This window comes from Artemia franciscana, chromosome 21 (assembly GCF_032884065.1).
Source record: "Artemia franciscana chromosome 21, ASM3288406v1, whole genome shotgun sequence".
Taxonomy (NCBI): domain Eukaryota; kingdom Metazoa; phylum Arthropoda; class Branchiopoda; order Anostraca; family Artemiidae; genus Artemia; species Artemia franciscana.
In genome coordinates, this window is record NC_088883.1 from 2,226,281 (window position 1) to 2,253,291 (window position 27,011).

Genomic DNA, 27,011 nt, shown 5'->3' on the forward strand with positions numbered 1-27,011 from the left:
CTTGTCAGTTGTTATGACAAGAAGACCGTAACAGATGCTTCAAACTTTCTAAGAATTGGGTATACCAAGGAAGTGAAACAATGAGACAAAGAAAAAGACACACATTTTAGTGCTCAGGCGTGAAACTATAACATATTACAACTTGCACATAGGTGCGTCAATAATATGAAACAGCTCGTTTCTTTATTCTTAATTCAAAATAATATGCAAAAAATAGAATTTTCCATATTATTGATATGACAGTTTGTAATTCTTGGCTTGAATACTACAGATTTGAAAAGTCTTAGAGACCCAAAGCCAAAATCGGTACCCTTTGTTTGAGTTCCAAAGCGAACTAGCTGAAGCCTTACTGCTTCAGGAGCCCCCCCCCCACTGCAAAGGGGTTGTCAGAGGATAAATGACGAGTACGAACACGTTCTCGTAGGCCCTCAAGCAAGGTATTCCCTTGTGACATGGGTTAATGAGAGCACACGCTACGATACTGTGAACCGCTATCCACACTAAGTCAACAGACGGGAACATCACTGTGGTATTGAAGTCTGTAAGAAAGGCAGATTACAGATTATGTGTGAAAAATTTGGCGTGTCTTCGTGTCTTAAGAAGAAACCAAACTGTTCTGTGAAATTCCACGTTTACTAAAATAATGGGTGATTGTTTTTGTAACAGTTAAGGTCACAGACGTTCAGAAACTCAATAATTTGGATTTTCCGGACGATAAAAATCGGGTTAGAAAGGGTTAAACAAGGAACATATTTCAATTTAAAACAAAAAATGTATATATACAAAGAAACAAACTTTCGATGTTCGGGTCTTGTCAGAACTGCAGAGAAAGCTACGGAAGACCTGATATTAGTCAAATTGTGCCTAGTTAACAACCGAAGTTTCAGGTGCAACCGCACTCACTGTCTTTTGAGCAGTGACGACCAAACAAGGAAGATATTTCAATTTAAAACAAAAAATATATATACCAAGAAACAAACTTTCGATGTTCGGGTCTTGTCAGAACTGCAGAGAGAGAGCTACGGATGGCCTGATACTAGTCAAATTGTGCCTAGTTAACAACCAAAGTTTCAGGTGCAACCGCACTCACTGTCTTTCGAGCAGTGACGACTCTTTAGTTAAAATATAGTCAAAAATCAACCTGGTTTAGCCCTTTTTTGGCTTCAGGCGACTTTGTGCTGTGACTAGTTGTTAGCAATAGCAGTAGAAAAATTTTGTTGTGCTTCACGTAAGATTCTTACAAAAAATCGATTACCTTCTGACATAATTTTCAATATTAGGTTTCAAACAAATTGTTTTTCCTGTAAACATATTAATTAAGTTTCTTCTTCTAGAAAAAAAAAATGTCAACTAAAAGCCCGAGAGAAAAAAAAAGACGACGAATAAACATATCAATAGGAGAATGCAGGAATCCTTATCAAGAAACGGTATTAATTTGAACATCTAAATGTATATGATACTGTGAATATCCAAAACCTAGTTATTGGGACATTCATCGGTGAATACCCAAAATTCCCTTTTCTCTGCTTGGATTCAATTAGCTTTGCGAATAAGCTCTTATGCAAGCTTTGAGTTAGATTGAGTCAAAGTTGGGTTGGGTTAGACTGGGCTAAGTTAGATTAGGTTATAAACCTCAGAAACGGGATAAAAACTTAACCTAACCTACACTAACCGAACCTAACCAGTCACCATCGAATCCTTGCAAAAACCTGAAACAGTTGACTGGTAATCTAAATACAACTAATCCAATCTTGACTAAATCCAAGGAGAAAAATGGGTATTTCGGATACTCACCGGTGAAGGTCAACACTTACCAATTTTGGACATTTACGTTAACATATATATTTATTTCTCACAGGAATTTCTTAGAAACCTGAATATATAGAAGTCTTACTTGTTCTCTCAATTTACCGATTTGACAAAAACAAAGAAAAAGGCTTATTTAAAGGTGAAATGTCTTTAGACGATGGTGGAAGAAAATACAGGATACGGAGCTTTGTGATAGATCTCGTTCTAGTACAGTAGAACCTCACTGAAATTTAATTAATTGAGAGAATTTCTTTCCGCCATAAAAAGAATTTGGATATGGACTGGGGGAAGAAGAGTCAATTCTCCGTTCAGTAACTAATAAAATAGGTAGCCTACTTAGAATAGAAAATTTTCTAAGAAAGTGGGTTAAATATAGTTGTCCCTTTAGTCTTGTCACCTTCGAATATTTTCCATTGCTACCCTTTCTAAAATAAAACTGAAACGGATTCTCATTTTGCAATTCAGAGCAACTTTTTTAACCTTATTGTCCTTCTCTCTAAGCCTATTTGGCAAACTTTAACCTAGCTCTGAGAAAAAATGGTTTTATTAAAAAAAGAAGAAATGAATAAATTAAAGTATATCAACTATACAAATCATGAGTAAAATATACTAATGACTAATACAAGTGATGATAAAAGCAAAAACTACATAGAAAAGAGACTAATCGAAACGGAAAATCCGTTTATGTTTTATACCATTTAATTATTTTTCCTTCAGTGTAATAAATTATTCTTCATCACAAATAATTAATAAAAAAGAAGAATCAATATTTCCTTTATTTTTGTTCACATAATTTAAAAAAAAAAAGAAATCGATTGTTTCCTGGCAAAGTAATAATTCTTTATCGTTAATATTGACCATCAAAAAATTCTTATTCTTCTAGAAATATTGGTTCAGCTGCTTTTGAATAAACATAGATGAATGCTTCACTAGGCTATTATTCCCAAAGAAGTAATAGCATATGGATCGATTTCTAATAAGTCATAACCCCTTTTTTTAATTGGTTTTTACAGATGTGGTCCGAGGGGTACCTAAAAACTTGCTGGAAAGAGAAAGGATGTAACAAGGGAAGAAACCAACTGGTACAGGCCTTCATGGACATAATTTGTGGAATTATAGTTGTTGGCAGTTGCGCCTACTGCTTACATTTACGCCTAGTTCTCTGGTTAGACTTTCGGACGCGATATCAAGAGAATTTAGCTCGAAACATTTTGTCTTTAATTTGTAGCCATTAATTTCGTTTATCACCAAGAGTGCCAATGCATAAAACTTAGTTGGTTTTTTGACTATTTTAATCGTCACTACATAGTGGAATATTTTTTTTCTTTTTTTTTCTGTCAAAAGGTAAAATTTTATTGGTTTTTATCAGGCATTGCAATGACTTTCATCATTATTGTTTTTGTTTTTTATGTATCGTTGGACCATGTTCAACGTTTATAAGTGTCTTTGCAAAGTTTTCACTTCCATTCCAGAACTTCACTGTGGCCAAGTACTTGAACTGTTGAAGCTAAATTTGGCTACAAGGAGTTTGTAATCCTTCAGCTATTATAACAGAGATATTTTGACATTTCAACTAAATACCATTACAAAAATTGCAACAAGACACACGGTTCCCGTGAAAGGTTGCACTCATACACGACAGTTAAACAGTTCGTGGTAACGAACTGTAGTAAGGAGCGACCCGGCTTAATAGTAACCAAAACTCTAAAAAACGGAATTTTGATACCAATTGTTAATCAAAAGAAATCGTATTTTAATGCTGATTTTAAATATATAAGTTTCATCAAGTTTAGTCTTACCAATTAAAAAGTTACGAGTCTAGCAAAATTTGCCTTATTTTAGAAAATAAGAGGAAGACACCCACTAAAAGTCATAGAATCTTAACGAAAATCACACCACCAGCTTCAGCGTATCAGAGCATCCTATTGTAGAAGTTTCAAGCTCTTATCTACAAAAATGTAGAATTTTGTATTTTTTGCCAGAAGACATATTACGGATGCGTGTTTATTTGTTTTTTTTTTTTTAGGGGCGATCGTTATCGACCCAGTGGTCATAGAATGTTGCGAGAGTGCTCATTCTAACGGAAATGGAAAGTTCTAGTGCCCTTTTTAAGTGACCAAAAAAATTCGAGAGCACCTAGGCCCCCTCCCACACTAACTATTTTCCCGAGGTCACCAGATCAAAATTATGAGATAGCTATTTTATTCAGAATAGTCGAAGAACCTTATAACTATGACTTTGGGGACGACTGTTCCCTCCTCAACGGCCCGCTCTTTACGCTAAAGTTTTTTACTGTTTCAAATAGTAGAGTTGAGAGAAAGAGTCAAACTTTAGCGTAAAGACCGGACGTTGAGGAGGGAACAGCCCCTTTCATATACGATGTAATTTCTGTTTGTTTTAAGTTTTATTGTCGCTCCTTACTTTCAGTTACAAAAACTTGTTATTTTATTTAATTGACACAAAAAATGGCACCTCATTGAATATCGTACTCGTGATCGTGAATGATTGTAGCTACGGAAGCTTAAACTTGAGAAAACCGTTCACTGACGCAATTTCACAGACGCAGAGTCCTGCCTTGGGGCAAACAATATCCTTTGTCTGAGATGTGCACTCGTCAGAGATGATTTAATAATATTCATAAGATATCCGGTTTAATATGTTTTCACTTTGAACTCTGAAACGATATTTTTTACTCCATTTGAATGAATTGTCTTTTTTCACTTCGCTTGATCTACCAGTTGAACTTCCTTGAAGCAATAATGCTAGGGCTGCTTAGAAAATATGTAATATCAAATACGTAAATATGTAATACCATTAAGCAAATTCAAGTTTGAAGAACAGTTATGTTTTGCAGCAAAAGTGAATATAATGCATGTTAAAGATTACAAGACGAATGAAAAGCATTAGCGAAATATATTGAAGACAATTGTTAGTCTATAATCGCTGGTGAGAGTGTCAAGATTCAAAGGGGTGGGCTTGAGAAACAAAAGATCGTATAGAATCTAGTGACTTGGGGAAAATGTTTCATTCTAGATGGTGATTTTCTAGAGTTATCTCTTCAAAGCAGAATATTTCCTTAAAGAATGCTCAATGATATAAAGAAAAATGAGTCTCCGTCTTTGGGCTATTGCATGAAACTTTTACGTCGTGGTCCTTTATTGACATATTGATTGAAACAAAACAAAACGATATTGTGGATTTACTTTGGAGCACTGCCTAGAAACTGAAGACAGCTCAAAAAAAACGAGAATTAAATCTTACGTCGGAATAACCGAATCTATAGCCAAGGGTCAAATCAAATTCCCCTGTATACTACGCCCAACAAATCAAGGTTGGATTAGCAATAGCTTAACATATTTAACGGTCTCTTCATTTCTTTTTCTTTCTTTTTTTTAAGGGAAGCAATAACGAGTTCTTTGGAGTTCGGAGTAGTTACAGTCATGCCTTGACTCAACTCTATTTGAGTGAGATTAAAGTTTCAGAACAACATAAAATTTGTCTCTGAATTTATCATGTAAATGAAAATGTTACAACCACCCATGCCTTTCATAGTTAGTCTTAAAAAGTTTGAATTTTTTAACGTAAGAAAAAAAATCAAGAATAATGCAGCCTATATATGGAGATAAAAACCTTTGTTCAGTTTTTCCGTTTTAGTCTGTAGTAAATTTTACTTTAAACTATTACCCTTCAAACTCATAAAGGCTTTTAGCCTTCTGATATAGGTGCATATAGGGTCCCCGGGAAATTTCATCCCCCCATGATTAAAAATGAGTAAAATTTCTCGGTAAATTTATAGCAAACAGTATAACTGGCTTTTGTATAAAGTGAATATACCACTTGATGCCTTTTTTATGCTCTTTATGAATATAATAATCGCTTCTACCGGAAATTTAAATTTAACCACTTTTTAACCTAGCCTAACCTAACCTAAACTAACCTTGTTATAAATAATTTTAGCACTGAGAAAATTTAGCATTATTTTTTCAATGGAAAAGATGGTGCTGAGAAAACGTAGTATTATTTTGCGGAAAATGAGCAATAAGTCATACTCTAATTGAAAATTCGTCTTTTTGAAGAGCTCAAAAAGTGCTTAAATTTGAATTTGCGATTGAAGCGATTATTATATTCGTAAAGAACATGAAAAAAGGCATCAAGAGGTATATTCACTTTATTGGTAAGTCAATTATATGAACTGTCATAATTTTTTGAAAATTTGTCATTTTTAAGAGCTAAAAAAGTGCTTAAATCTGAATTTCCGGTAGAAGCGATTATTATATTTGTAAAGAGCATAAAAAAGGCATCAAGTGGTATATTCACTTTATACGAAAGCCAGTTATACTGTTTGCTATAAATTTACCAATTTCTCGTCCCCTAGATTTTGAAAAAGACTTTCTGTACCTTCACTAAAAAATATTCAAATACTCGGCCTTGACTTGGCATCGCTGTTCCAATACCGTTAACTGCAAAGTTAAAAGGGTTATTGACAGCCAATCGCTAAGACTTTTTGAATTGTTCACACCAACTCTCCTTCAACAGCTAGTCAGCTACAGCAATAGTGTTGACTTAGTAAAGAGCAATGCGTCTACCGTGTTTTTTATGCCACTCCGTATGGAAAAAGCTGTCGTAGAAGCTTGGGAGGGCCTCAATCGATCAAAAGTTGAAAGCTCTTACTGTCTTTTTTAGGTGGTAACGAGTGACTGATGGTAAAGGTTACGATGGTAACGAGTGACTGATGGTAAAGGTGACGATGGTAACGAGTGACTGATGGTAAAGGTGACGATGGTAACGAGTGACGAGGTGGTAAAGAGCAGCCATCTTCCCTTCCATGCCCTTGTTTGTCCCCACCGCTTCCCGTAGCTCTCCTCCGTACCAATTTGTTATTCTCCTTAGTACTCACCTTGGTTTAAATTGGTAGACGGGATAACTACCTTTCTAACCTCTAGGTTATTTATCATATCGGTGATTCACCGTTTTAGGAGTGCTCGAAAGCAAAGCCATTTTTGACCCATCAAAGGGGTTCGAAAATGGACCATTTTTGACCCATCAAAGGGGTTCAAAAATGGACCATTTTTGACCCATCAAAGGGGTTCAAAAATGGACCATTTTTGACCCATCAAAGGGGTTCAAAAATGGACCATTTTTGACCCATCAAAGGGGTTCAAAAATGGACCATTTTTGACCCATCAAAGGGGTTCAAAAATGGACCATTTTTGACCCATCAAAGGGGTTCAAAAATGGACCATTTTTTTTCTCGTCCACCCTAGACTTGGTGATAAAGGTGATAATACTTTTGCTTTTTTAAAGCCACCTTGACGACACCAGATCTTTGAAAAAATCGAGTATTTCAGGAAGCCTCAAGTCTCAGCCATTAGTTTCTAAGAAACTTTTATTTGAGTTGGAAGAATTGTAACATGTATGGATCATATCTTGAAATCAATATTTGACCCACTTCCAACTGACTTGAAATTATATATATATATATATATATATATATATATATATATATATATATATATATATATATATATATATATATATATATATATATATATATATATATATATATATATATATATATATAAACCTCTGATGAAAATACATAATAGTTGGTTTGTGAGCCCTCCACCATTCCCGCACCACGCAACTAATTTCAAGTCCAGGCTGAAATTTAGAAAGAAAAAGTGCCCAAAAATCTAATGCCTTTTTCTATAAGAGCTAAGGCACCGCTACTCCACGATCTATTTTATAAATATTTTCTGTAAAGAGGTTTTTAAAGTTGAGCAAACAGCAATATTAAAACCGAAAACAGGCAGAAACAAAGTACATAATAGCTTGAATTTAAAATGAACAAAAACTATTATGAATGAGCAAATGAAACCTAAAACGAACAAAAATCAAACGGAACCTAAAACAAAACATGGAACCCAAAACAAACAAAAACAGCAAACGGAACCTAAAACGAACAAAAATCAAACGGAACCTAAAACGAACTAAAAGGCAGCGCAATAGCGCACAACCTCCATTCCTTCTCAAGACCAGGACATAATTTTCACTTTACTGTAAGCAAAATTGATTTTAAATGTTTTCACTTTTTAATTTAATATAAAAAATTATGAAGACTTTAAGGAATAAATATCACTGTATGTATATTAAACTCATAATCCACAGTCAATTGTTTTTTTGTTGTTTTTTTTTCAGTAAAGTGCAAATCATGTTCTAGTCTTGAGAAGGCATGGGGGTTGTCAACCCTATTCATGTTAATTTTTGCTCATTTTGAGTTTGACTCGGTTATTTATTGTTACTTATGTTCATTTTCAGTTTCATTTATTTATTGATAGTAATTTGTGGCAGTTTTACGCTTGGAAGATTATTTGACATCATATTTTCTCATTCTTGGCTTGATGGAGCTCTTTACTTTTCGTTGAAAAACCTGTCTTTTGGAAAAGTTTTGGAAATTTATTTATGTTTGTTTTAGTTCACATAATCTTTTTCATTGAAAAAAATGTTGCATTTCTTTTCAGTTTTCTTCTATTAGAATCCCTAGTATGGTTTGCTATTTGTATGTTGGAGAAACTTTTTAACAATTTTTAATCCTGACGCAAACAGTATTTTTTAATTTAATTTTATAGCTTCTGAAGTTGATCTGAAAAATAAAACTTAATATTCTTCCCAAAAGATTCTTTGACAGCTTGGATAAACTTACACTTGTTTTATATATTTAAATTATAAGAACAGAAGTAGAAATAGTAGTTAACTTACTATCTTTTATGTGTCTTACTATCAACAACATCAACACAAAAAATTACCATCCTAATCAAGTTTAAAAGAAATTTTTAGTTAATTCATAGGTATTGAAAACTGTTACGTAAATAATACTTTTAAGACTTCAATTGGTAAGTTTTGAAGCGATTAGATTAGTATGCTGAAGCAACATTTAGCCGATGAAGCAATACCAGTTTGGTGAGACCAATCAATAAACGATCCTCCAACTGATTTTCTACACATTTGAAAAGAATCTATTAAACAGGAAAAGTGCTGATAAAAATATATTGGACAGTCGACTAATAAGATGATGCTAATTGTTTAAATATGATGAAATATAAACAAAGAAATTCCTAGAGGTTTGAAGATTTTTAGTTTTGCAATAATAATGTAAAAAAAAACCGTTTAGAATACAATTTGTAATTTAAACACAAGAAGCAGGTAGAACAATGGGGAATTTTGGTACTTGTCTATTATAGCACCCACCACTCAAGTTATTCATCCATTCACGCATTGTAGAACCGGTTTCTTTCAGTTTAGCAAGAGACAAAAAAAAACACAATTCGAAAACAATTCTTGCTTCATAATAAAAAAAAAACAGTTTTTTTTAACTGCAATTAAGGAGCGACATTAAAACTTAAAAGGAACAGAAATTATTCCGTATATAAAAGGGGTTGTCCCCTCCTCAACACCCGGCTCTTTGCGTAAAAGTTTACTTTTTAAAACAATAAAAGAACAATTGTAGGGTTCAACAATTAAAACAATTGCAATATAATATGGTTGTGTAAGTTTCCATCCAACCAATTAAATCAATCAAATTTCATTTTGACTATCTATGGCACTTTAAAAGAAACTGATTTTACACAAAAATAAATTTATATATCAAAAATAAATCGCAGTTTTTTTGTATTTTATTGTAGAATAGAAAAGAATTGTGCAGAATACTTTTTAATTACAATTTTGTTATTAAATTCTGGCAAAATCAAGAGTTAATCTGAGTAAAAAATTGACGAGAAACATCGAAATCGATATACCGATTGTCACAAGTAAAAATATCGACACATCGATATATCGTTTAATCAAATTATCGCCCAACAACTAGGAACAGGAAGCAAAACTAAACTGACCTAGATAAAATAGTAAACATCTATGGATCTTCTAATGTCGGATTCGGTTTGCATACGAAACTATCTTAAAAAGACTTCTTAAGATCACAAAATCTGCGTCTGTTCTATGTTTCTAGGGACTATTTTTTTTAATCAGAAAATTTCGAGTTCCGAATTTGGCTGTTTTTAAAATAAGGTTTTAAATTTTGATGCATCACTTCTAAGATGTCTAAAATGGTCTATCTAATCATTTCGTCAGAATCTTGTCATTCGTATCTCTATCAAAATGGGCTGTCAGAACTCAAGTAAACTTGATATGAAATTCAAGATATTGGCCTAATTGCGGTTTGATTGTTGGGACAAAAACAGACTTTTGCTCAAATAGAAAGAGGAATTCCTAAACTTTTGTCACTAGGATATGTACCAGAAGAGATCGTCGGATAGAGATTAAACTTGGTACAAAGTAAAAGCTGTTTATTGAGTTACCTCGATTGTAGATCATGACTCGACACGACCTCTGTGGGTCAAGATCCGCGTATTCATGTCACCGTGGCATTCAACGGAAAAAATCATCGATCCCAAAAAGATTTTTGGAAAGTTAGAAAGTCTCTTAGTTGTGCTTTTAGGCATTCCATATTTATTCTAACCTCATTAGAGGGGAGAGAGGTCCTAAATTCCAGAACATCCAGTAAAATACGTAATCGGATAGCAATCACACTTTGCGGTAAGTAAAAGTGGGTATCCGAGTTGGGTCTTTTGAGTATCCATAACCAATCCATCATCTGTAGGAGAACCCGGAGTGAGTTCTACATTAATTTAATAAGGATATCTGATAAAACAAATTTGGCTGGTTCTCAAACAACAATTGTGGGGCCGTAACAGCTAGTATCGCAGGTATGTCTTGTCTGATCCAAGACCCGGTACAACTTTTTTGAAAGTGCGAGAGGGGAAGAAGAAGGGGAGGAATCCCTGTATTCTTGTCATTAGGACATATAGCAAAAAGGGATATCAAATCTCTGCCAGACCTGGTTGGAAGTAAAAGTAGACATCCGAATTTTGTTTTTTAGAGATCTCTGTTCATCCTGACCTCTTTGATGGGAGACGTCACTAAATTCTTGTCATTATAATAAACTCCAGGACGGGTTTGTCCGATTTCGGCCAAATTTCGTTGCAAGTAGGAGTAAGAGTAAAGTGTTGTTTGCTTGTTCGTGCATGATCCAAGCAGTGTCAGGGGGAAAGGCTTCTGAAAATCCTGTCATCAGCAAAACCAAACCTGGTCAACAGTTGTAGTTATATTCTTGGGTGTCAACGTTTGATTGAACCTTGCTGAGGAAAAGGCCACATTCTTGTCACCCGCATGCATACAAAAAGTCTATTGTATCTCATTTAAATTTGGTAAGAAATAACATCTACGACTTTCGACATCTACGACGCAGGGCACAATTGCTGCAACAAGTAAAAGAGCCTTGGCACCGGAGTTCTTTTTTCCACACTTCCTTCCTCTTACGAAAATTTGTTCTTCAGACTCATGTCAGAGCTTTGGATGCAACAAAATATTGAAGTCCCCCCAGTCGTGTGTTTAGGTTTCGGAAGACAATTACCTCGAAAGGCCAAAATCCTTAGTGGTCACAAAATCAGAAAGACTAAAAGCAATAGTTACAATTTTAAACCGAAAGATTATGAACTTTTCATAGAGTTCTATTTGCTATTGGAGCATTTAAGAGGTTTCTTGTTACATGATAAGATCAGAAGACGCAACATAATTAACTGGTAACGGGACAAATTAGGCTCCCGACAACACCATAAATACTCAAAGGATTTCCACTCAATATTCCGACATTTCTGGGACGTGAATTTTCAGAAGATTTACAAACATAAGATATATCAAATAACAAATAAAATATATCAAATAATCAGTATTGATTCAGAGTTCAATGAAATAACACCTAAGAGGATAACAAATTGAAATCTAGTTTGAAATTTGAACTTGACCTAGTTTTCGATTCAGTGTTTCTACTTTGCTAAGTTAACTTGTTTGATCGGTTTACTGGCGTGCTGACTACAAGCATAAGGAACATTGCCAATTGAAGTTAAATTACAGCTGCATTTTTTGGTAAGTGGTGGGTTTAATATTGCCCTCCCTTGCGTCTTTTTACTAGCCAAGTGCAGTGAAATGGGTTTACAAACGAAATTGGATATCCTCTTCTAGCCAAAGGGCTTTTTAGCCTTTTTTGTTCCCGTCTAGCATTCACTCAATGCAGTCGGATTTCGCGAGCTCTCATAAGTAGTGACGTTTGATTATTGGCACGAGTATTTTGTATGCTCGAATATTTGGATAATTTTTAAGAATATGGTGAAGAAATCAATTAGCAGGTCCTGCGTTTCACTGGGCCCCCTGTCAAACGGTGATTGCCACTGCTGACGTGGGCCTACCCCACTAACAGGTACACGTTTTTTAGGCAACTATTGTAAATTACACTTGATAAATTTGAGCTACAGATAATGGCTAAATTTAGCATTCGTGATCTGGTTCTAGCAATGTTTCGACGATTTCCAGATTGGCCAGTTCGTATTATTGAGGTTTTGGATCCAAAGACTATGAACTCAAAGTCAAGACACTTTTAAGTATCTGGTTTTTTGCTACGGGTCACATGACACCCAGTTTGTTCTCGAGTCACAGCTTATGCAGTTTGAGGCAAATAAGGCTGAAGCTATGAAATCTACTAGTAAGGATGTAAAGGGAGCATTTGAGGAGTTTATCCATCAACTGAACATTTATAGAACTTTGCAAAGATAAGCTTAAAACTAAAATTCCAATTCCTGGGCAACAAACTATAGCGGGATCGTCGGCTATTATTACTCGCATTTCCGTCACGGAACAGGAAATCCAAAGTGTGATGGAAAATCTTGCTAAAAATAGACAAGAAGCTGGATGAAAAACTAGTGGCTACTGCTGCCGGTAGGCAGTCTCTATCCAGTGACACTTTGAATGCCATAAAAGCTCAACTATCGTCAGTGAGGTTTACTCACTGACGTTTACTTTTCTTTAGTATATTTACCTCAAGGGTATTTACCTATAAGCACATCTATTTATTTATGTGTTCATGGATTAGCGATTACTAAATACGAAGGTTATGGTTAAAATCGTAAAGTTCATGCATTCTGTCTTCTAAAATTGGAATATTGATCAATATCACATAGAAATAAATTCAGTGAATACCGACTGGAATTATTGATTAAAAAGAAAATTCTGAAAAGTTCCTCCAGCATTTTTCGAAGGAAGAAATATTTTTGAATGCGTATCTAATAAAAAATGTTGGTACTACATTTTCACGAATTATAAGAGAGAAACATTTATTTATTTTAAACTAAATTCGGCCAACCGGAGAAAACAATATTCAGACTCTTATCCTAAGCAGAAGCAAACCGAATATTGGGCCGTACAAAAACTTTTCATGTGGTGAAGTAAAATCCGACTGCCAGAGCACCATTTTGCCCTTTATCAGAACATTTTACCCTTATCTGAGGTTTACTCAGCTTTGATTGTTGAGTTTGAACCAAAATTCCTAGCCCTCAGTAACGAGCTGAAATTTCTAATAAATCAGATAACATTTCTTGAGGAGCGGATTAAGAGTGCAGAGCAAAAACTAGATGTGTATGATCAGGACTTAAGGCTAGACAGTCTTCTTTTCAACGGTATCAAACAGCCTCCAACTAGTGACTTGGAATCAGTAATTGGGGATGTGATTCGCAAAAAAATGGAAATATCTGGAGTATTTGATGGTGATATTGTGGAAGTGGGAAGATTTAAACTAAACAGTTCTACAACTCGTCAAGATGCCATAGCTCCGGTCCTAGTCAAATTCAGGTCGAAAGAAATTACCCAGAAAGTTTTTAAACTTAAGTCGAAGTTGGCGCGCACTGATATATTTATCAGAAAATTTAACAAAGCAGAGACGGGACATTCTGAACTTAGCACGTGAGAAATACGTAAATAAACAAGTGTGGTCCGAAAAGGTGGCATTTATATACGCCTTGCGAGTGATGCTTTCCCCCGTCGCCTATGGTCGTTGCAAAATGTCGCTTAGATTGTTTCTTTTTTATGTATTATTTTTTTATTATTTTTTTCCAAAAGGAATCAGTAGAGTTTATATTGTTTTTATTTCTTAGTAATTAGTATTGTCGTTATACCAGAAGGATCGGCTGGATGAGTTAGAAAATAAAGCTTTAGATGTTATTGAAATTTTAGAGTGTAAAATTGCTTAAGATAGTATTGAAAATGCCCTGAGCCAGTAAGAAAAAGTCAGTATGTAACATTTGATTTTCCAATACAAAAAGAAAATAAGTTTTCCTATGTCTGAATGGAACTGCCATGTTACTTCATCGTCAGAAGATATTCAACATTTTTTGTCTGCTATGGATAGTAGTATTGATGTATTAGGTATTTGCGAAACGTTTTTGTCTATGGACAGCTGTCTCTCGTCTTACATTTTTCAAGGATACCAAATGATTTCGAAGGTGAGAAATCGGACGAGACAAGGAGGTTCGTCTTTTTTGTTGAAAAATGGAATAAAATTGGAAGAGAAGGGTGATTTATGCCTTTGGATTGAAGGCAAGGTGGAAATTTTTTTAGTGGAAATTTTATTTGATGCGGATAAAGATAGTGATTTGTTTGGTTGATAAACCACCTAGCACTCCCTCGGTTGAGTTCCTTGATTTACTTGATGATTACTTATGTAAACTTCTTTCTGTAAAAAATGAATGTATAATCATGGGTGATTTTAATTTTGATTTGTTATGTTTGAATAGCTATAATTTTGAGTTTTTTATCTTGATGTTATCGCATGGTTATTTTCCATTGAATCGCCTTCCTTCTAGAATAACTGAACATTCTGCTACTCTTATTGATAATGTGTTTCTCCCTCGAAATTTAGTACCTGATTCTTATTGTGATATCATGATCTATCCGGGATCTGATCATCTTCCTGTTACATGTACGATAAAGCAAAGGAGCCCGACTTATGAGAAGACTAGGCGTAAATTTATAAGAGATCTTCAGCCGGCAAGTTTATGTGAGTTCCGTGAACAAGTAAGTGTAATATCATGGGTGAAAGTGTATGAAAAACCGGATACCTCGCGTGCCCTAGATAATTTGCTTGGGATATTTACTCCGATATTTGAGTCTGCTTGCCCCTTGAAACTTGCTAGGAATAAAGAACGAGATATCCCCCAAGAAACTGATGATGAAGTTGTTGAAGGTGTAAATGCCCGTAACGCTTGCTTCTTTAAAAGTTTAAATGATTCATCTAAGGAAAGTAAAAATGAATATATTCGTCAATGAAATTTAGTGAAGAAGTTAAGATGTTCTAAAAAAAAAGAAATATTACATCGAAAAATCGAAAAAAAACCCTCCGCAATCCCTCGCTCTTTACGCTAAAGTTTTTAATTGTTTTAAAAAGTAGAACTGTGGCAAAGAGTCAAACTTTAGCGTAAAGAGCGAGGGATTGCAGAGGGGACAACCCATTTTATATACGGAGTAATTTCTGTTCGTTTTAAGTTTTAATGTCGCTCCTTACTTTCAGTTAAAAAAACTAGTTTTTTATTTAATTTCTGAACGTTTTTGAATTAATGCATGTTTGATTTTGGCTCTCCGCGCAAAAATTATTAAAATGAAATTTGCAAAATAATTCTTTAAAAGGCAACTAAAACTTTAATTTTTAACGAACTTTTTATTAGTAAAAAATATACGTAACTTAAGAATTAACTTACGTAACAAACTTTTATATTCTTATATTTTTATTATGTATGTGAGGGGGTTTGTCCCCTCATTAATACCTCGCTCTTTACGCTAAATCTTGAGTTTTGTCCCAGTTCTTTAAGAATAACCCTTGAATCAGAAAGGCCGAGGAATAAATAGTTGAAATTACTAAAAATACTTTAGCATAAAGAGCGAGGTATTTATCTCCTCCTAAATACCTCACTCTTTTTGCTAAAGTATTTTTAGAACCCCTCATATGCGTAATAATCTCTGATCGTTTTAAGTTTCAATGCTACTCCTTACTTTCAATTGAAAAAACTTTTTCATGTTTATTTTTTCATTGTTTTTTTTATAGTAATGCTAGAAAATCCCGCGCCCTTTTCATTGAATTTCGCTTCCCCCATGACATATTCTGCAAAGGAAAGATCCTCCCACATAGCCCCCACCCCTCAACCCCACCCCAAGCCAAAAAAATCCCCCTGAAAACATCTGTACACTTCCCAATAACTATTACTGTATGTAAACACTGGTCAAAGTTTGTAACTTACAGCCCCTCCCCCAGGAACTGTGGTGGAGTAATTCATCTCCAAAGACATAGTTATTATGGTTTTCGACTACGCGGAACAAAATTGCTATCTCAAAATTTTGATCCGTTGACTTAGGGAAAAATGACCGTGGGAGGGGGCCTAGATGCCCTCCAATTTTTTTGGTCACTTAAAACAATAGAACTTTTCATTTCCGTTAGAATGAGCCCTCTTGTAACATTCTACGACCACTTGGTCGATACGATGACCCCTGGAGAAAAAAAAACAAAAACAAATAAACACGCACCCGTGATCTGTCTTCTGGCAAAAAATACGAAATTCCACATTTTTGAATTATACCAGGCACTATGTGCATTCTGGTTATCTGGACCTTTTTGGTCTAGTTTAGCAAGCCCTCGTCAGGCCGTGATAGTTTCAACTTAAAACTTTAATCCGTTTCTGAGATACTTCTGATACGCCCTTTTGGTAACCTGCATGCACTGAGTCTGTTTTGATTGAATTCAATATCCCTTTACACATTCCCTTTAAGTTTACACTTCATACTATATCAAACAGTTCGTGGTAACGAACTGTAGTAAGGAGCAACCCGGCTCAATAGTAAACGAAACTCTAAAAAACGGAATTTTGATACTAAAAGATACACCAAAAGAATCGGACTTTTATGCTGATTTCAAATATATAAGTTTCATCAAATTTAGTCTTTTGCATCAAAAGTTACGAGCCTGAGAAAATTTTCCTTATTTTGGAAAATAGGAGGAAACATCCCCTAAAAGACATAGAATCTTAACGAAAATCAGACCATTGCATTCAGCGTATCAGAGAACCCTACTGTAAAAGTTTCAAGCTCCTATCTACAAAAATATGGAACTTCGTATTTTTTGCCAGAAGACCAATCACGGGTGTGTGTTTATTTGTTGTTGTTTTTTTGTTTGTTTTTTCCAGGGGTCATCGTATCGACCGAGTGCTCCTAAAATGTCGCAAGAGGGCTCTAAGGCCCAAGAATGTCACGGAGTAATTTCTGTTCGTTTTAAGTTTTAATGTCGCTCCTTAATTTCAGTTAAAAAAAACATAGTTTTTTTTATTATTTAATCTTTATTAGAGTTAGCGGTTGTCGTTGCAGAAGTAAGAGTAGCAGTAGTAGCACTCGCAATAAAGGCAGCAGTAATAGCATGCGGATATTGCATTTTGGTTAATTCAACATCCCCACACAGCAAGACAATTAAGTTCCAACTAAATTGTCCAATCCATTCCTAGGATATTATTAATAAGGCCTTTTAACAGTATTTTTACATATAATGTGTTATGATTTAATTCGAATTCCTCCTTGTCCCCTATAATTTTCACTTCCATACTCTTCCAACTCTAGGCTGTTCCTAAGATATTGCTTAGGCGTCTGAACCTTTTTGCCACCATGCATAATATCCTGCACTTATTATGTTTTGATTCAATTTAAAATCCTTCTCAACATTACCTGAAAGTTCCACCTTATTACCATTAAATTCAATAGTAGCGGTAATCGTAAGGGCAGTAGTAGTAGAAGTATGCGCAAAGTATGTTCTGATTTAGTCCAACATCCCCCTAAACGCTCCCTTAAATCTTCGACTTAATGCCCTTAGCCTCAGTAGAAGTAACAGTCGTAGCAGTATGTACATAGTGTATTTTGTTTTGTTTTTTAAACATTCCCCTCAACAGAATCTGAAAGTTTCGACTTAATACTCTAAACAGTTCATTGGACATTACTGATCTGTCCTTTGGCTTTCTGCATGCAAATATTTTGTTTTGATATGGTTCAACATTCTATCAAGACTCCCTGAAATTCTAATACTTAATACCCTTAGCTTTAGCAGTAATGACAATAGTAGTAAAAGTAGTAGTAGTAGTACAATACAAATATTACCTTTTGGTTAGTTCAACACCCCCCATAACATGACTTGTAGGTTTCAGCTTAATACCCCAATATACTCCTAAGATACGCCCTTTTGACAACATGCATGCACGTAGTGTGTATTGACTTAATTTAAATTCCTCCTTAGTCTTCCCAATAATTTTCCCCTGCATACCTTAATCCTTAGTAATAGTAGTATTTGCAGTAGTAATAGTTGGAGTAGCAGTAATAGTAATAGCAGTAACAGCATTAACAGTAGTAGAAGTAGCAGTAGTAGTATTTGCATATTACCTTTCGGTCAGTTGAAAATCCCCCTCAATATGCCCTGGAAATTCTAAATAATTGCTCAAAGCCGTTTCTAGGATATTGCTGATACACCTTTTGACCCCCTATTTGCACATAGTGTACTTTTGAAAACATTTCCCGAAATTTTCACCATAATACCTTTAGCCTTAGTAGTAGTCCCAAAGAAGTAGTAGTGGTATTAGTAGTAGTAGTAGTAGTAGTAGGAGCAGTGGCAGCAGTCATAATAGTAATAGTTGTATTAGGGTACATATATTGTATTTTCGTCAATTGATCGTCCTTGAAAGTTACAGCTCAATAGCCTAAGCCACTCCTCAGATAAGCCCTCTTGACAATCTGCATGGACATAGTGTGTTCTGACTTAGTTCAACACTCCCCTAAATATCCCATGGAAGCTTCACCAGAATCTTCTAAGCCTTTTCGAACATCAAAGGTGAAACACGCCCCCCTTTCTGATAATGAACACTATATGCAAACAATGGGCGAATTGCATAGCTTACAGCCCTTGCCCCGATGGCTGCGAGGGGGGATATCCCAAGAAGCATATACAGCCAGTCTAACCAATGAACCGGAAGCTTTTTAATATCCGGAAGTAATTATTCTGTTCTGCATAAATATCGCTGATAAACTAAATACTTAAGTTTATCTGTTGATGAACATCACTGTGTATGTGATCGAATTATCCGGGGATTTTATAACTGTTTTCACTGTCTAATAAAAGGATGTATCCCTATTGAACTTTTGTTTGTTCGACATAGTTATTGGACCTTTCCAATATGCTAAACAAAATTACTCTCTTGAAATTTTTTTCGATGAACTTGGTGGGGGGGGGGGTACGTGTGTGTGTGTGGGGGGGGGGGTTCTAGTTGTCCTCGAATCACTTTTGACTCTTAGAAAGGGTTCTAGAGCTTTCAATTTTCAAATAATAAGCCACTCGCGAAGTCTCTACGACAAATCCTTCCATACGAAGTGCCTTGGTGAAAAAAACAAAACACATTTTGCCCATTTCACTTGTTACTTAGGCAGTGCTATTGCGCTACCTATGATTCCACTATAAACTTATTTTTAGCCTTACAATGTTGATTGTAAAAATAATCATTTTGAAGATATTTTATCGGCCGTTTAGTTTTTTTTTTTTTTCCTTACGACGTTTACACAACAATGTTAACTGTATTAATGCGATTATACAGGGTATTTACTTGTTGACTTAAAAACTAACAAAATCCATTGTACATTACCTATTTCAACGACATTCTATTGGACTTCTGTTTTTTGTCTTAAAACGTTAACAACGTTGCCCACTAGCATCCCAACACTAGCTGCAATATACCTCTTTAAAAAATTCCCAGAAAAACTTAATTTTTGCCTTACAGCGTTAATTATATGATACCTATTCCACACACAGTCTGTCAGAAATTTAGTTTTTTGCCTTGTGAAGTTAACTTCACTATACCTATTTGAATGTGACTGAATTGGAGATTTACTTTTTGACTTACAACATCAACTGTATAACACCTATTTCAGCAATATTTTACTGGACATTTAGTTCATGTCTTGCAACGTTAACAGCGTTGCTCAGTAACATTCCAACACAAGCTGCACTATACCAATTTAGCAGATTGCCTCATTTTAGTTTTTTCCTTATAGGACAAAATGTTAACTGTGCAATGATACCTGCCTCAATGATATTCCGTTGGATTTTGCGTTTTTTCCCTTAGAACATTACATGTTAACATAGCTACGCTAGTTACAGTATGTCTATCCGAACGCAATTGCACGGGATATTTACAATTTGTCTTACAAGGTTTCAAGATTACAATACCCTTTCCAACGATATCCTATTGGACATCTATTATTCGTCCTTAAATGTTAACAACATTCAAAGTTAGCATAACGACGTTAATTGCATAATACTTACATAAATGTGTCTGCTTCAGATATTTATTTTTGCCTTCGAAGGTTACAACCTCATAATATAGTACGTATGCCAACGATATTCTATAATTAATTTAGTTTTGTCTTTACGGGACCATTCAATAAGTAACGAGGCAAATAGCAGTACCTCAGGAACCATTTACTTCATAATTTCAAAACTTTGGCTTCTTGTCAACAGTCCTCAGCAACATTTGTAGACTTGTCCCGTCATTGTTCTTAATCGCATATGCCTCTGGGATCAAATCCTTTAGAGTGATCTGGAAGCCATTTCTACGCCTGATTTTTAACTTAATCATTAGGCCAATAATATTTTCTGCATGGAGCCTATTCAGAGGGTTCAACCAAATTTAAGTCTGATGGACAGGGTCAGGGAAGTAGGGGTGATTTTGAAGGGTATCCTTAGCAAGTTATGACCTGCTTCTGGATTAGCAGACACGTGGATGCAGGTTTTCATGGAGTAATGTAACACCTTTAGTCAAGAGTTCACGACGTTTCGTTCGAATGGAAGTGCTTACTTTTTAAAGAGCATATAACTGTAATACTGGTTGTTACTGTTGCTTGTTGATCTTCAGGACACAGCCACAACATGTTCCAGAATTCCAAAATACCCTAAGCGTGACTTCAGGCCTGCCATTTGAACAAAACGTCTTGAACTCTTCACTATAGGTTTGATTTTTCTTCATACCAATGCGCGTCTACATGTGCTACTGTAAAACCAAGGAACTGTTTAAAAACTGGTGTCTGAGATCCCTTCAAATACCCATACTGCCCTAACCTTGCCTTTCCTGACCTGCCTAACCTTGCCTTTCCTGACCTGCCTAACCTTGCCTAACCTTACCTAGCCTGACTTCCATTTGTTTGATGCCCCCTAAAGAGACTACGCGGAAAACATTTTTGATTCCACGAAGACGCTAAAAATCAGGTACAAAAGTGGCTTCAAGATCAATCTCGGCATACAAAAATTATAACACTTTCAGGACAAGTCTGCACAGGTTGCTCAGGACTGTGTTGAAAGTAGCTAAAATTGTGAATTGATTGAATAATCTTTCACCACTAGCGCCATCCACCTTCATCCGTTTAAACGAACTTGGACTGCTGAAAGCTCTGCCAGGACCCGTTACTCTGTACGGACAGAAAAGAAGAAGGCGGCGCGGGAAAAGTGCTGGAATACGAGTTAAAACTAGACAAAGAGAGCACCCCAGTAAAGCGATTGAGACAATTGTCTCTGCCAGAACACCAAATTACCGACAACAAAACGACAGGTTCTATATAGAAGTAAAAATTTCGAACCAGAAACTTCTGCCCTCCCTCTCAAGATATGAAGCAGACCCACGCCCTGAAAGCTCTAGGCTACCCCTATCAACTCTGTCTCCCGTCGCATACAATGCAAAGAAGCGTTTTCCCACATTCCTGCTTTGTAACCCACGTTCTCTTTGCAATAAAATAGATGAGATCGATGTAGTATTAAGGCAGAACAATGTTTCTGTCGCAGCCATAACAGAAACCTGGAACCTGACTGAAGTGGCAGGAAAACTCACCGGTTATGTCCTATACCTCAGAACAAGACAAGCTCTTGGTGACCAGAGACTAGGCGGTGGAGTAGCCCTTTACGTACATGAAGATATCCCAATGAAGGGTCAGCTACCGCTTCAATACCCAAGCCAAAAATTAAGCGTGTCAAGTACCGTCCGCTTACTGATTCAGCAATTTGCACCTATGGTCGATGGATAGCTACTTACCCTTTTTCAGAAGTCTATGGAGACGAAAGCCTCGATAAAAAATGCCAACTGTTCAACGAAGTTCTCCATGCCAAATACCTTGAGTATTTTTCTTAAAAGACTTTCACTAGATGTGACAGTGATAAACCCTGGATAACCCCCCAAATCAAGAAACTAATCCGAAAAAAGTGAAAGCTTTTCCAAGAAGCAGATTTACAAAACGCGAAAAAAATGCGAAATCACATTACCTCTCTAACTAGAAGTGCGAAGAAAGATTACGGACGTGAGAAATTTTCGGACAGTCTTAGGCACACTAATCCCAGGAAATGGCACAGAGCGGTCAAGCAAATCACTGGCAAGTCCATTCGTAAGAGCATAAAAATAAGCCACTCTGACGGAACTTACACAACTCCTGATGAGGTTAATCAATGTTTCACCCGCATCTGGACCTCATTTCCTTCTCCCACACAAGCCCAGAAGTCTGAAATACTTGACTCCTGCGCAGATGAAGGTGAAGTTGGTTTCGATGAGATGACAACCTATAAGACCCTGATGAAGGTGAAAGTAACCTGTTCAGCTTATCCAGACGAACTTCCATCCAAACTGATTCGAGAATACGCCCCTTTCATTGCGAAACCACTCTCAGTGCTGATAAACCTTTGCTTTCGTATAGGGATCTTTCCAGCTGTTTGGAAGAAAGCTTACGTTAGAATAATTCCGAAGGTTACCAACCCTAAAAGCTGTGACGAACTTAGACATATTTCTCAAACACCATGCCTGGCAAAAGTGGCCGAGACCTTTATCATGAGGGTCTTACTTGATCAAATCAAGGGATCTATCGACCAGAGACAATACGGCGGACTGAAAGACTGTAATACATCAGTGTACCTAGTGCGGATGTACGATAGTCTCCTTAAGTGGGTCGAAAAAGGTCACAGTTTTGTAGACCTTGGTGCCATAGATTTCAGAAAGGCATTTGATTTAATCAATCACATTGTAGCTGCCCTTAATTTCAAGCTAATGGGGGCTAAGAAAAAAACTCTTACGCTCGTGTTGGACTTTCTCAGTCAGAGGATGCATCGTGTGTTTGCTCTCTACGAAGGTGATACCAATTCCGAATGGTCCTCATCAGCCTGTGGAGCCCGTCAGGGCACTAAGCTTGCAGCTATTGTATTCTTTTATAGTCTGTAATTAACTTCCTCATAACTGACTATGACGACCGCTACAAGTTCGTGGATGACCTGTCAGTTATCCTGAAATATTTAGTACAAAACGGAGTTGTGACGCCACAATTCAGTTCAAATTTTTTCAGTGTTTTCACAAAAGAGTGCGCGGAGCCAAATCTTGAGATTAATGTGAATAAGTCGAAGATAGTGCGCTTTAAACTGCTAAAAAGTGATATTACGGAGCCAAATGTTCCATTCCTTCTAACAAACAGTATCAAGATCCTTGGAGTTACTTTTTCCAATGACTTCAGCTTTGCCGCACATATTGAAAACGTGGTTAAAAGTGCAAACGCTAGTCTACAGACTTTAAACGGTATGCGTAGGTTCAGTGCAAACACAGAGAGTATTAAGTATGCATACATAGCGTATGTCCGCCCCATTCTGGAATATGCATGCCCTGTTTGGGTGCCCTCAGCACTTAGAACAGTGTATCTTTGTCAGGAGCTTGAATCGGTTCAGAAGCGAGCGGTATCGATCATCTTGGGCCGCCGTGACATCTTCTACGAAAAGGCTCTGGAAGTGCTAGGACTGGCGTCACTCCAAAACCGGTACGAAACTCTGATAATGAGTTTCGGAAAGTACTTGCTTTCTAAATCTCAACACCGTAACATTCTACCTGATTAACCTCTACCATCAAGAACGAGAAAGCAAGATAAGTTAGTTCCCGTTAAAGCAAGAACAAACCGATATGGTAATTCTTTCGTCCCGGTTTTCGTCAAAATGTATAATAAGAGTTAATATTTATAGTTTGATTTATATTTACAAGTGTAGTTTGATTTTGTATATGTTGTAAAGAAACACAAATCAGCGATAGCTGTCAAGTTTTTGCTATTAAACCTGTCTACTACTACTACATTTCAGAGCTTCAGTGATTAGTCGCTACTTGTTGAATGACCACAACGTCAACAACATTACGCGTTAATATTACAACGCTAACTATGCTGTTTACGGTACCCTATTCGACATTTCTTTTTGCTTTACAATATTCCCAAGCGGTAAATAAAAGCTTTCTTTGAAGAGAGGAAATATAGTTGTAGCTTTCTTTTTATTGTCAAAAGTTTCTTAGGTAAAAGACAGAAAACTTTTAATTCGATTTACTGATCTTGTTTTCTTAAGCAGTACTTTTAAACTTTTGCTCAAGGATAATCAACCGAATAATAGAAAAAAGTTGCAACATAAATCGTAATATGACAGGTTTATTAGCTGTAAACTAACAGTTCTAAGGAAGTACCATATAATAAAGAGATGAAACCTAAAGAAAAATACTAAAGTTAAAATATAAAAGGGAAAAGAAAGATCCAACGATATTAACGATATTAAAGTACAAAGGACGCAAAAATGAAAGTATCCCCCTCCCCCCGTTGGACCCATTTTCAAACCTGAAAGTCGCAAATTCACACGATGTTCCTCATGGGTATTTTAAAATTATGAAATTCTTTGAGCAGTACCACACATTGTCGTTAGTGTTGTCACGCTGAACTGTCGAAATAGATAAGTAGGACTAATTAGTTAAATTTGACAACGCTTTTCGTCCGCAAAACCTCAAACAGTAACAATCAAATTGACTCTTAAAAACAACACCTTCAAAGGAAGGCTACACACTACACCTTAAGTTGTTTGGTACAATGTTTTAGATTATTTTTTAAGATCCCCCCCGCATGTTTCTTGTTTTTCAATTTGGCACCCTCCACTAAACAAAAACTGAATAACTGTATATGCAGGTGTTTTTCTTTGGAAATTGAATTTCTGATTTTTCCTTACTATTATAATTAGTAATAATATATAGTTATTATAATTATATAATAGGTCTACTGCATAATTGTTATGTAAGTTTCCACTTAACCATTTCGAAAAACCAGATTTTATTTTTACTGTCCTTGATACTTCAGAGATAAGTTTAATAGGCCCAGTGAGAACTATAATTGCCAATAAAATTCTATATATTAGCGAAAAATTTCAAGTTACCATTCTATAGCCAAATATTTCAGCAGGAATTTTAAGCCAAAGGTCTCAGAGTGTCATGGGAACATTTCAACAAGTTTATGAACTTCTACATATTTTGTTTACGTTCTCATATCCATATGCTATATTTCCATATAATCGGCCGATCAACCGTTGTAGTGCTGCAATACTTAAACGCTAACGTTGCTATCGATAAATGGAGTTAGAGTTAAACGTTAATAACGTACAACGTTGTTAAGGTTGCAAGACAAAACTAAATTCCCAATGAAATATCGTTCAAATGGGTACTATATAGTTAACATTGTAACGGGGTAGGGCAAAAAATAAACATCCAATACAGTTTTATGTCAGTACGTACAGTTCAGCTAAAGCTATAATTTAATATAAGCCGTATCTTCTGAATAATATGATTTTTTTTTTTATATATATATATAAAATTATTGCTCTAAGAAATGAAGGAGTGGCGAGAAATGGGAGAGGATGCCAGGGAAGGCATATAACCCGTATATTTTGAAAACCAACAACTTCGAGGGTGGGGTATTTTCATTTACGAAAAAAACTTTTATGTTTTTTCAGTGGAAAAATTGAAAAAATTACAAATTTACTTCCAACCCCCTTGATTTAAAAAAAAACGTAAGTGAGGTTACTCTATCTTTTTTTAAGCTTATTAATATATGAAAAATGCTTTTACAGTTATTTTTCTTATATTTTTTACAGTTATTTTTCTTATATCTATGCTTATTTATGTAGGCTTACTTTTTATACTTTTTAAACGCACGTATTTGTCGACTGGAACATAATAATAATAATAATAATAATAATAATAATAATAATAATAATAATAATAATAATAATAATAATAATATTAATAATAATAATAATAATAATAATAATAATAATAAGACAGATCTGTTTCCATTTTTTATGAGGAATCTAATAATATACTATAAGTAATTACTTGGTAGAAAAAAAACTGTTTTCCCAATTTAGTAATTAAGATTAATGAGCACTAGAACAAGGTCTTGACCTTACTCATCCATCCAATCACCTAGTATAAAACAGTATAACAAATCCATTAGTCAAATAATAATGTCCAAAATCGAGAAAAGTTAACATGGATAATTGTACGTCGTTGCACTACAAGCAAAAGCACCTTAAATCTTAAAAAAATATTCCCCACGTGATCACCTTACATCAGGGCTCCTCAGAGGAATACTCACTTGCCAATACAGGTTTCGGCGGTTTAAATTACTAACCCTAGCAAGTAAGCGCGCCTGCCATAAAAACCTAAGGCATCCCCTTGTGCAGTATCATCTGAGAAATATGCACAAAAATAAAAATAGCCGAAATTATGTATATACCACCAATTTTGAGATTGTTAAAATCTAATATTAGATTTAAACAAAGTTTATAATTCTATATTTTAAAATTGTGCTGTTTAGCTTTTTCTTTTTTTCTGGGACGTTAGACAAATTAGGACAGTAACATATAAAACTAAGATGCATTTGTTTAGATTTCTTCAAAACACAGTGTTTTTATTTGTTTTGTTTTTTCATACCCTAGTGCACAGGTTTGCGAAGATTGATAAGTATCTCAAAATAAGAAGCCAAACTGTTTAGTTGATTTTCGAAAAAGGACAAAAACAACCCCAAAAAGTCAAGCAATCTTAATGAAAAACACGCCATTAGATTCAGCATATCAGAGAACCCTATTGTAGCTTACTTTCTTGTAAACTAGTAAACATTATCATTTTTATTTTCGTTGTTACCCGTATTCGTAAATTATTTCTAATAACACTCAATGTCCAACAGATCTGAAATTGTCCTACTGTCGCATATAGGTCTAATGGTTTTAATGAATCGAAAAACCCATTCACCAAGAAAACAAAGCATCGTCGGATATTTTCTAAAACAGTGTTACTATAAAATTTATTAATTGTTTTGTTTATTGAATTTGATCGTTTTTAATCAATGTCTGATTGCTACATGACTTGTAAAGAGTT

The 27,011-nt window shown here is 35.3% G+C and overlaps 1 protein-coding gene across 1 annotated transcript in view; it reads right to left on the reverse strand.

The window, feature by feature from the left end:
• Window positions 1–27,011, reverse strand: part of LOC136040585 (nuclear receptor coactivator 7-like) — a 254,488-nt gene that overhangs the window by 195,933 nt on the left and 31,544 nt on the right. The window lies entirely within an intron of this gene.